Below are 9,693 nucleotides of genomic sequence, written 5' to 3' on the forward strand. Positions count from 1 at the left end.
ATAAACAGAATATTCAATGCTTTTTATCTGATAACCCATTTTCGACAGATCAAAGCTGAATGGTTAGTGCTGGTAAGTTAATGGTGTGACGTGCTGTGTGAAACACGATTGGTTAGTCAATTTTTCATCAACGGAACCTTAAATGCTTAGGGCTACTTGGATTTGTTAAATAAACAGGTTTTTTCATCCTTGCTTTTGGAAGAAGGTACTTTTTACAGAGTTTTTTCGATAGGGAGGAACACCAGAACACTATGGGAACGTTGTGAAGCTGTTTCTGTTCAAAGTTAGTTATCATATGACAAGGGTCGCATATTCTGTTTATGAACTTCCTTATGAACATAAACATTAGCCTTGTCACTGTGAAGGACTTTAAATCAATGGAAGCGTCAGACTGTAAATTGTTCGCGACAACCACTCATAATGCGCAGCTCTTCGTGGATGTATCCGATTAAAATCGTGTGTAATGGCATGCGAACTTCTCTCCCTATACATCACTTTGATCTCGATGGATTACCGATGCGCTAAACAAATTTTAAGGCATTTTTCTACCACCTCGAAAAGGAGCAAATTGGTACAAGAATTCAGTCATAACTCTTTACTGGTTAAAGATACATAAAAAAACCTTCACCATTGCATTTCTCGTGAAATTCTAGCCTTATTTGATATATCATATCGCACCCTTCCCATTTAAATTTCTGAAGTTGATTTCAAGAAGGCGGACATCAAGATGGCTGCCGACCATGCGGGTGACGTCAATGTGGTTCCCCCTTGGCCTGGCAACGATTGGTCATCGCCATTTTCACGTTCCATGCCTCAGTGGCCTTGTACTGGGGGTGTTAAGTGACTTATTGAGCCACCCTGTATATATAATGTCATTAAATATGTGCCAATTATTAAATAATTATATTTCAAAATATACCATATATTATATCGACTGTCCTTCAATCAAAGTCTAAATTGCTAATTGAATCTTTTAATGTACTGCTGATCCTATGAACAGTGATTTGCCTAAGGGGGGGACAAAAATTAAGAGACATTAAGAAGATAATAGTTTCCTGTATAAAATCCACATATAAATGCTATTACGTGTTATCTAATATATATATAAAAATTGATGGATGTATGTGTGTGTGTGTGTTCTAACTCTCGAACACCTGGAGCGATTTCAACCAAACTTGGAACACCTGGAAAGAAATACTGTGGGGGTAAGACACCCCAGGCACACCCTGGGGAGGGGCAACATGCAAAAATAATCGAAACGACCGATGATAGTGTGTTAAATCCACAGTTTTCGGGGTCGCTAAGATGAATAGTGACACTCCCACTGCCGTTCAACTACAAGTTCGTCACCTATCGGGATGGGGGTTAAAATTAAAATGTAAAAAATGACCAAGAATAGTGTCGAATCCATAGTTTTTGGAGTCGTTAAGCTAATTGGTGACATTCACGATGACCAAAATTGGTACACATATGACTTACAATCTGGAAATAAATACTGTGGGGGTAAGACACCCCTAGGGGTGGGGCTGGGAAGGGGTGACATATAAAAATAATCGAAAACGACCGATATTAGTGTGGAATCCACAGTTTTCGGGGTCGCTAAGATGAATAGGGACACTCCCAATGCCGTTCAACTCCAAGACACCCCCATGAGAGGGGGTGGGAAGGGGTGACATGTAAAAATAATCGAAAACGAACGATATTAGTGTGGAATCCACAGTTTTCGGGGTCGCTAAGATGAATAGGGACACTCCCAATGTGAAACGCCCTCCCTTGCCCGGGAAAACAAATGCTACCACTACCTAGATAGAGGCGGCAAAATCTCCCTCGGACAAGCGAAATAGCGTTACGGTCCGGGTTGAGTTCGTGTGTAGGGACCGGTGACCAACAGTGCATAGTGATTAGCCAGATCGAATAGAAAACAAAAACATATATACTTTCAAATTACCACCTCTTTACCTGTAGCCGGGAAGCGGCTAGCTGCATACCTGAAAATCACGGGTAGCGACATTCGTACGAAATGATATAGCCCAAAATTAACATGAAAATAAAAAGTATATTCTATCCATAACAAAACAAGAATCAATTAGTTACATCTCCCCCTCTTTCACTCACGCATTCTCTCTCAGATTCTCTCTTTACTGGGTCATCAACACAAAATGATACATGACATGTACAGGTTTTTATGACGACAAGCCCTAATTATTGCATTCATATTTAAATTTACCTTGAATTTTTGCCTAATCAGGTCATTTGTGATTTTGCTCTAGCGCTACTTAAATCCTAGCCAGCCCTTACTTAAGTTCACCATTTTTAAAAAACTAGATCGGTGCGGTGACAATACATTATTTGTCCAGCATAAACAAAGGCGTCTCAACTGCAATTACGCTCACGTGGGCGGACGTTTTCCTTTTACATGACCTCATGTGGTTTTAAACATAACAATAACCTCCGTTGAGTGACGCAACATATACTCTCAAGCAGGCGGGACTTAAACACTTCGCCGCGACGAGCAATTCATATTACCAGGCAAATACTTTAACAAATAATCACATACGCGACCTGACGTAGCTAGCAGCGACACAGCGCTGACACATAAAAATGAACAAACCTCAAACAGATTAAACAATTAAGCGGGCGGCGCTTTACTCTAATAGTACGCACTTTAAACAAATACAAAGGAGCACAAACAACAACGAATTTAAGATCATTAAAAAATATCACAAGAAATAAGAAAAATTGACCTGAGACGAATAAATTACAAATGATAAGCGCGACGGGAGTTTGGTATGAAGTTTCGAGTTGTGTGGGCGTTTTCAAAATGTTGACGAATTTCAAGGGCGTTCTCTACATCAATCGAGCCGTCACGTGTTGACATTCACACAGATGAATACATTACCATCTCTCAGCTTCTAAGGTGCATCCTGGCGTCTTTATGGGCGATTGAAAACACATAGTATTCACACGAAAGGTTTTCCTATCCTTCCTTGGTCGCGACGATGAAGATGCGAAGAGCGTTCATACATCTGGTTCCTCGGCTTCTCTCCCTCTCGGGATCGGTGAACATCTCCGTGGTCTGGCGCGGTTCGGACGTCGCATCTGGACGGTCGTTCTTGGCTCGTCAGCGTCTTCTCCATCACCGTCGGGACGTCAACAAGGCAGCGTTCGACATCTCTCTCTCTCTGTGGCGGCTGCTAGGCATCGTCGGCGCGTCGGGACGTCAACAGGGCAGCGTTCGACATCTCTCTCTCTCTCCGTGGCGGCTGGTAGGCATCAGGCGGCGTAGCTCGTCGTTTCTTGGCATGTTGTAGGCATGGGTCGTAGTCTTGTCTGACATCGGGCGAATCGAGGGTAACGCCCTCATCTCTCTTCTTCCTCTAGCCCGCCATAATTTTCGATGTTCCTCGTTTCACAAAAACTATAAACGGCGTAAGATTATCACGGAAACACAGTCTCGCTTAAACTTCCTCCAGCGGTTGAGGTAAGCGCACTCGTGTAGACTTACTGCCTATCCACACTGATGTTCGCGAAGCACAACAAAGTCCACGGTATAAGGAGTGGTAACACGGAGGTGCTCTCGCTACGAGAATCGCGGCAAAGCTGTGTGTCGAAAAACCATGTCCTTCGTTTCATTTCGATTTCGAAAAAGGACGCTCGGCGCTCGTTGAAGGGACGCTTCCGGAGAGGTCATTCCACTTCTCTCTATTGTCTCCCAAACTGGACGAGTCGTGCTCGAAGTTTGGTTTCTACGGATTAAGCCTCCGCCTTGCTGTCGCCCATAGCTCAACTGCAATCAGTGCCCATAAACTGATCAATTACAACCAATTTGATCTGGCATCCGTAATTGTTGCTTGATCGCGACGAAACTCCACACACCCGTCCTTGCACACATGCTGCTGTGCTGGTAAAAGTTTCACATAAATCAGACCGCTGGGAACCGAGATATATAAATGGTTGTCATTACGGTCGAATTTCCTAAGCTTTAGCATAACGTGACCTTTCAGGTGCTCGCCCGTCAGTCTCGGGACTTCATTTCATTCTCCCGTCGGCTTGGCAAATCAAATATATATTCTTGCAAATTAAAACACTCAATACTTTGATTCAACACCTTATTTCACCGCTATGGATTTGAATAATAATAATAATAATGATAACGACGGTAACTCTGACTGTCACACCAATGCCATTCAACTCCAAGACACCTCTGGTTCCACTAGGGGTGGGAGTGGGGTGACATGTAAAAATAATCGAAAACTATCGATATTAGTGAGGAATCAATAGTTTTCGGGGTCGCTAAGATGAATAGTGACACTCCCAATGCCATTAAACTCCAAATCACCCCTAGAGGAGGACATGTAAGACGACCGTTATTAGTGTGGAATCAGTACTTTTGGGGGTTGCTAAGATGAATAGTGACATTACCAATGCCATTCAACTACAAGACATCCCTAGGGGTGGGGGTGGGAAAAGGTGATATGTAAAACGACCGATATTAGTGTGGAATCAATAGTTTTCGGGGTCGCTAAGATGAACAGTGACTCTCCCAATGCCGTTCAACTACAAGATATCCCTGGCACCCCTAAAGGTGGGGATAAGAAGGGGGTGACATGTAAAAATAATAAAAAACGACCGAAATTAGTGTGGAATCCATAGTTTTCGGGGTCGCTAAGATGAATAGTGATATTCCCAATGCCGTTCAATTTATTTATACTTGCTCTTGGAGGTGGAACTAAAAATGTTGTTAAATTTATATTATAGTGAATTTGTAAAATATATTACTTTATAATTTGTATACTGTACTTATACTTTTAAATACCTGTAAATAAAATTAGTTACATTTTACGGTAGTTAGAATTTATTAAGCACCCGGGCAATGCCAGGTGTAATCAGCTAGTATTAATATATTTATTACTTCACGGTTGGAAACGAAAGGCGATGAGAGAAGAAATAACAAGTCCGTCTAATTTCTGTGTTCTGGGGATTACTGGGTTCAGTGTCCTTCGACATGAGGCTCTTTGTTGTCAGTTCTTTTTGTATGTTTTCGATATTATTCCAGTCAAGTATATTCGAATCCCAAACTAATTGTTTATGTTTGTTGTTAAAACAAAAACTCTGCCCCCGGAAGTGTGTGGTGGGGAGGAAATTTCGAAGGTTTGTCATAATCAGACAAGTTTTTGTAACATGTGCATGTCACAGGGTTGCTTGGGTTTTCTTTCACGATTCCTACCAACAAAATATCCATAATGGATACTCATACATCATACATCCCTCGATTATTACTGGGTTGCCATGACTTACTCCCCAATCCTCGTGTGTGTATATATATATATATAAGCACACACAGTGTCTGCTATTTTGGGGGACCTGGGGGCAATTGCCCCCGACCTCTTTTGGGGTCACTTTTGCCCCATACTATGGCCTTTTAATGCTTGTCTACCAAGATAAAATAACTGTCATTGGTGCCCCCCCCCCCCTTTCCAAGTTTTGGCACCCAATCGCCAATACTGGTCACAAATATTCGGATACTTCTGAGTTTTGCAAATTTAAAATATTTTCAAATTTCCTTTATTTTTTTATACCAGAACAATCAAACAGCCACGATAATTCTATGTTTAGAAAATAATATACTTATTAGCAATTATTACAATAAACAACTCTAACCATAAGCTCCTTCTTCATAAATTACAATCCAGATTTCACATCCACGGTCAACTTCTACCTTTGCTAACAGACTATCTGCATGCACGAGAGCAGCGTGTTATCCTCCCTGGCTCCTCTTCCAACTCGTCCTGTCCGGTGTCCCCCAGGGGAGTGTCTTAGGCCCACTTTTGTTCCTTCTTTACATGGATGATCTGCCAGACAGACTATCTTCTCTTCCCATAAATGTACTTCTCTTTGCCGATGACTGTAAACTCTTCAAAGAAATTTCATCGGAACGCGATTCACTAATCCTACAACAAGCTCTTACAGAACTACTTGTGTGGTGTCGCCAGTGGAAACTTGAATTGAATCCTCAGAAATTCTCCTGCCTCACCATTTCCTTAAAAAGGAACAAACTGATCTCTCTTTATACTCTCGAAAACTGTTCCATCAAAAATGTTTCCTCTCAAGAAGATCTTGGCGTTATCATCGATGAAAAGCTAAACTTCAATGAGCACATTACATATACTACTAAACGAGCCATGCCTCTCCTTGGTATTCTGTACAGGTTCCCTGAAATCCAAAACCAATCAGCCATTAGCATATTTTTCAAATCCTTTATCTCTCCCATTCTTGAATACTGATGGACTATGGCTTCTAAAACTAATCTTTCCAGGATTGATTCTGTCCTCAGCTTTTTCCTCGCAATTGCTCGCCATAGAATACCATCTCTCAGACACCTCCATAAAACATATTATATCCATTTTGAAGATCCAGTCACCACACACTTGTCACGAACTAGCAGACATGAAATTTTTGCATGAAATCGTTCATGGCAAAATTAAAACCGAATTCCTTGTCAAACAATTTCATCTACGAGTACCCGCACGGCTGACCCACAACATAAAGCTCTTTCACATTTCCGCTACAAGACCTCTCCTACAGCAGTCTCTTTGCTATAGGCTCCCACACTTATATAATAACCTGTCTGTAAATACCGATATTTTCTTGTCAGAACACAATTTCCGACAATCGCCAAGAATGTATGTGGAATAATTTCTTTTTTTAGTTTGCCATCTTGTATTGTTTTGTTTTTGTTATTTTTATTTTCTCCTTGTTGCTACAGTTTCAGTATAAAATGGTATTTCAGTACTGTATCTGAAACTTTTGGTTAACCATACCCCGCTTCAATCCTTCATAGTGGGCTATGGGTTAACCAAAAAGATTTTTACCTGGTAAATTTTACTCTCTCTTAGTAGCCAGGTTTGTTTCAATTTTTTTAGTCCACTTTTATGCACAGTCAGACTAATTGAGACTGGACCTAACGTGGAATCGGAACCAGTATGTGCCTCCACTGGGTCTGGGTAGACAGCCATAGCTCATGAGCAAAAGTGAAAATAGTTATAATCACTGCCACTGCTGATAGCCTTGCATCGATGGTTATAAAACTAAAAGTACCCAGTATTGCAGATTGCCTATCTACACAACAAACTCATTCATTTATGAAAGGACAAAATCGGAATTTTTAAAAGTTTAAAAAATCGTCAATGTTATTTTCATAGCTTTTTATAGATTCACATGGCTCTAGGTGGGTGGGGGGCTTGAACCCTCCCCTGGGAATTGGCCTGCCTGCGTAACTGCTAGTCTAATCTACAAGCAAGAGATCTGCAATATACTCTTTCGAGCCCGAATATGCATTTACGTATAGTACGAGGGTCACTATTTATATTTTGAGCCTAACAATGAAAAAAACAGGAATTTGGCATTGAAAACTGCTTTATTGTTTTTAGAAGTATTGTTCTTTATGGTCAATACACTTTTGCATTCGTTCGAACCATTTGTCAAAGCAGTTTTTCCAATCTTCTTGAGACACCTCCATAATATGGTTTTTGAACACATCAACGGCATCTTCCGCCGACGAAAATCGTTGTCCACGCAATTTATTCTTGACATTCGGAACAACAAGAAGTCATTGGGTGCCACATCAGGACTGTACGGCGGATGACCCATCAATTCGATTTTTTGACTGTTCATAAAGTCGATTGTTAGACGAGATGTGTGACAGCTGGCATTGTCTTGATGAAGAATGATCCGACGGAGTTTGTTTTCCGTATTTGACCGAAGACCTCTGGCAAACAAATTGTTGTGTACCATTCAGAGTCGACCGTTCTACGTTCCTCTAAAGGCACAGTTGCCACACGACCAGTTTTCCCGAAAAAACAGGCGACCATTTGTTTCGATGTGCTTCGAGCACAAACAACTTTTGTTGGATTGGGTTCATCTTGAAACACCCATACAGTCGACTGCTGTTTACGTTCCGGCTCATATGCATATATCCATGATTCGTCACCTGTTACAATCTTATATACGTTTTTTGAAGCACCACGATTGTATTTATTGAGCATTTGTTTGCACCAATTGACGCGAGCGTCTTTTTGAGTTTTTGTCAAATTGTGTGGGATCCAACGAGAACATACCTTTCTCACAGCTAAATGATCACGTAATATTTTAAATATGCTGGTGGAACTAATGCCTATGGTTGCCTCAATCTCACAGTATGTCACATGACGATCTTGCAGTATTAGGTTTTGCACAGCATCAATGTTTTCTTGAACAACAACTGATTTTGGACGACCTTCGCGAATCTCGTCGGTGAGTGAATGGCGGCCACGATTAAATTCGTTATACTAGCGTTTCACAGTGGCAAAGGATGGGGCTTCATCGCCAAATGTGGAAGTAAGTTGATCGATGCACTCTTTGTCTTGATAATCCACGTCGAAAATCGTAAAAAATCATCGCACGAAAATGTTCACAAGTTAATTAATTTTATTGTTGTCGCGCAATCTCCAAGGCATCATAAACAACACAAATGAAGCTATTGACAAAACATTTGAAGTACGTTATGGTCAATAATGCCAGACGATTGCAAACGTCAAATCACGCCTAACTTCAATCAGTGTTGCCAAGGCTCAAAATAAAAATAGTGACCCTCGTATTTACGGGTACATTGACTATAGCTACCTCCTGCCCCCAGAAAATATTTGTCACAGCAGTGGAAAAGTTACTGTCACAAAAATTAATTGTAATAAGTTGTTCAATAGGTTTTCTTTATTCTAGTCCTATTTTCTTGAGGAATATTCACTCACAGCAAGAGAAACACAAAGTGAATATTTACGTAGCTCGTGTGCTTTCTAATTTGTGGCAAACAGTAGATCCAGTCATCCCAGTTATGTGTAAGAGATCAAATCTGACTACATGCATTTAGTACCTTCAAAGTTTAGCATGTGCAATGTGTATGGTAATAATGATTTCATTATATATTTAAAATTTTCTTTCCAAAACTGGAGGCCGTGGCCTACCGTCCCCCTTAGACTCCCCATTACCTCAGAGCAATTAAAAAATTCCACCAGGGGAACACCTAGTTCTTGGTAGTTTTGTATAAACACACGCAAACATCCTCCAAGTGTGTGGTCTTCAAGTCGTGGACTGGAAGTGAAAGTCTTTCGAATTGCACTTCGACTGCAGCGCCAAATACGATCAGTAGATAAAACTGAGTACTCATTGTTTTCCCAGCATTTTAAACACTTGTTTTTCGGCAGAGAAATCACATAGTATTTTCAAATGTTCATACACATACATTTCCACACATTAGAATAACTTTAAACTTGCTGGCCCATAACATATATTTTACCTGTATTGCTGGCTTTCTACCTCCGTGATTTTAAACAAATGAACAACGAGTGTGAAAATCACGTGACCTAGTCAGCAACCATCTGCAAGTCTGTACTTTGTACCTTTTGGACAGAGCCTGAGCTTTCAGACAACATGCATGCTATCTCGCCAGCTGGGAAATTTTTCATAAAACAACAATACAAGCTTTGATAATTCAAGTATCGCTCCACCAATTGCATTGTCTTCATGATAATCCATACAAGTGCCTCTCCCCAGCAACTGACATTGAAAATAAACCAATAACTTCTTACGAAAATCCTTCATAGCACATCGGAAATTTTTGCAAGCAGCTCCTGCCTTTATCCACGTTACATTTTACAT

Source organism: Lepisma saccharinum, chromosome 9 (genome assembly GCF_977018435.1).
Source record: "Lepisma saccharinum chromosome 9, izLepSacc3.1, whole genome shotgun sequence".
Lineage (NCBI taxonomy): Eukaryota > Metazoa > Arthropoda > Insecta > Zygentoma > Lepismatidae > Lepisma > Lepisma saccharinum.